Here is a 2,956-nt window from a genome sequence, read left to right as displayed (position 1 = left end):
ATGAGATTTGAGAATAATTAGTTATTCTATTTCTAAACTTGAATTCTAAATTTGGATGAGATCCTAACTGATTCTGTTTCAAATTGAGTTATGATATGATTCATAAATTTGAAGGATTCAGATTTATAATTTAAAGATATGATTTAAATTTGAATTGAGAATCAAATTTAAAATCAATAAAAAATTTCATACTATATATATGTATGCCAAGAGTAGAGGAAAGTGATAGATGAGAATAAAACACAAGGGTTTTATTCATTTACCTCTACACACATAAACGTATGAGCCTAATTCTTGGAGAAGAATTTTATGGCATGCAAAGAGTTGCAAGAGGTTTCTCAATTTAGATCAGATGTCCATTGGTCAAGGAGTTGACAGCAAAGGTTGGTCTCGGTGTGGATACGTATAGCGCCTTTCGTACCATCGAAGGAGAAAGTGATTTTTACTAAATCGTCTAAAGGTATTTAGATCTGATATATATATATATATATATATATTATTGGAATAAAGTTTAAGCACAAAATAGATCTTTAAGAATTACTTTCTTTTTCTTCCGCTGCGTGTTATGAACACATGGTAATCCTTCAGCATGGATTACTCATGCGGGTCGGATTCGGTGCATCCTAGGGTTCATCAGAGAATACTTTGAGAGTTGGAGGATGATTCCTTTGAGAAAAGAGGAGCATAAAACATGGTTACTGAGATTTTTCTCCGTAGTATGGAATATCTGGTTGTGTAGAAATGAATTTATTTTTTAGAATAAGACAACGGTGGTAATGGAATGCATTGCTAGATCATTTTGTAGCTCCAAGAAATGGTGTGAAATAAACGCATGTCGTTGATGGCTTTGTCGGAGATGACATAGGAGTTGCTACATTTTTAGTTCCTGTTTGCATGCTCCACTTAGTGTGTTGAACTTGTTATGACTTTCAAAAAAAAAAAAAAGGCCAGGAATGAAGTAGTAAAAAAAAAAGATACGTGCGTAAATAATCTCATTATAAAAATAAATACATGATAGAACTCAATTGTCTCGTCTGGTCTATATAGCCAATCTCATTTAATGGGATAAGGCTTTGTTGCTAATATTGTTGGTGGTGGTGGTGTTGTTGGTTGATTGTTATACACCATATGTGTAGATGGAGTAAAGAAAGGAATAAATCTAATATCGAAATACAATAAAAAATGTGAATAAACCAAAAACATAAAAAAAAAAACCAAAAAATAAAGAGAGTTAGATAAAAGTTACATGAGATGAGTCTTAAGTTGGTCCTTGAAATTACACTATAGCTTTAAAGTAGTCAATAAACTTTAAAGTTACACAACTTAGTCCCTAAAATTGTACTCTAAGATTCAATTTGGTCCTTGGACAACTTTTTGCTAATGAGACATGATCAACAAGCTGATGTGGACTTACTGCTGTCACGTTGGTACCATAACAGCTAGCTGATGTGGTATCTATAACTTTTTTTTGTCAATTTAGTCCTTGGATCTCTTAAAAAAAACCCTAATCTCAGAATTAGCTGTACCATCTCTAGCCCTTCTTTTCTCTTTCTCTTTGGGCTAAGTAGAGTCAGAATATATACACATCAGAGCATTATAAGTGTTAATGACGATGATGAAAGTGATGATGAAGTTACTGAAGGTGTTGGGGAGTTGGATAGTGATGTTTCAAGTAAACGATGTTCTTCTGGGACAAGCTTTATGCAAAAATTTGTATACATAAACATTGATAATAGTCAAGTATATAAAAATAGTTTGAGAGATCGGAGTCCAACTGGGTGAAGAAAAGGAATGTTTGGAGCCAAGCAACGATCTATGAAGCGGTCATCAGCGGGCGAGGATGATGGCCCAAGTGAAGCATAGTTAATTGGAGAATGGTGGAGGTCAAGGGATTGAGGAGAGGTGAATCGCATCAAGGAAACGAAGTAGAGCGAGCAAATCAGTGCAATTAGAAATCAATAGTAGCAAAAGGCAGCAAAATTGAGTGTTAAACGGTGGCTCTCGTCTTCTTCACCGGGAGGTGTCATCATCCGCAACCTTTTGTGGAGTATTTTTCATTGGCAATGGAGAATGGAGAATCCATTCTTTGTAGCGAGTAGCCTTTGAGAAGTATGAGAGATAGAGACATCAGATTGGGTTGGGCACAGAGTTTTTGTGTTTTGTGGGTGTGGGCCAGGTTCGCCCCCAAGCCTTTGACAAAAAAAATATATAAAAATAATTTTGTATCTAGCACCAAAGATTTAGAAAAATATGCTCTGCAAAAGGCCATTAAGAGAAGTTATCATGGTTAGCATAGATCTAAAAATTCTGGCAGAAATTGTGATGATTTTGATGGGTTAGAAACTGAGTTATATGATAGTGATTATTCTGACTGTGAAGTTTTGAAAGTTTGTGGACAACGGGAAAGGGCTTCGATTAAGAGAAAGCACCATGTCTCTAATAACCAATCATATTATGGTTAGTCCCAAATATTATGCTCCCAGTAATGAAAACAATGATAAACAACATGAAGTCAGTCCCGAATATTCTACTCCCAGCAATGAAAATAATGTGAAAGAGAATCAATCTATCGTCTCTTACAAGTCTGATAGTCGAGTTGATGGGATTAATCCTTTTAGTGTTGAGATTAAAAAAATTGTTCAAGTATTCTAATAAGCAAGTTGCCTAAGACTATTTCAAATCTTTTAGGTTTGAATATATCAAGAAAATATAGTATTTTTCTCATATTTCTGATACTAAGAAGAGAAGAAGAGTTGTACCATCGATTAGAGTGTTAAAAACTATAGAATCAGAAACTGTGAGTCAAGGTCCAAGAACAACTTTTAGCCACAAATTTACAACACAGAGGGGACCGAAATGATTGATCGAAGGATCTCCATGACGAATTTCACCGACAATCAAAGAAAGTATTTTATAAAGTTGACTCAGAATCAAGGCAGGAAGGTTGGTGAATTTT

The sequence above is a fragment of the Arachis ipaensis genome, chromosome B08 (assembly GCF_000816755.2).
Source record: "Arachis ipaensis cultivar K30076 chromosome B08, Araip1.1, whole genome shotgun sequence".
Lineage (NCBI taxonomy): Eukaryota > Viridiplantae > Streptophyta > Magnoliopsida > Fabales > Fabaceae > Arachis > Arachis ipaensis.
This window is presented reverse-complemented; position numbering follows the sequence as displayed.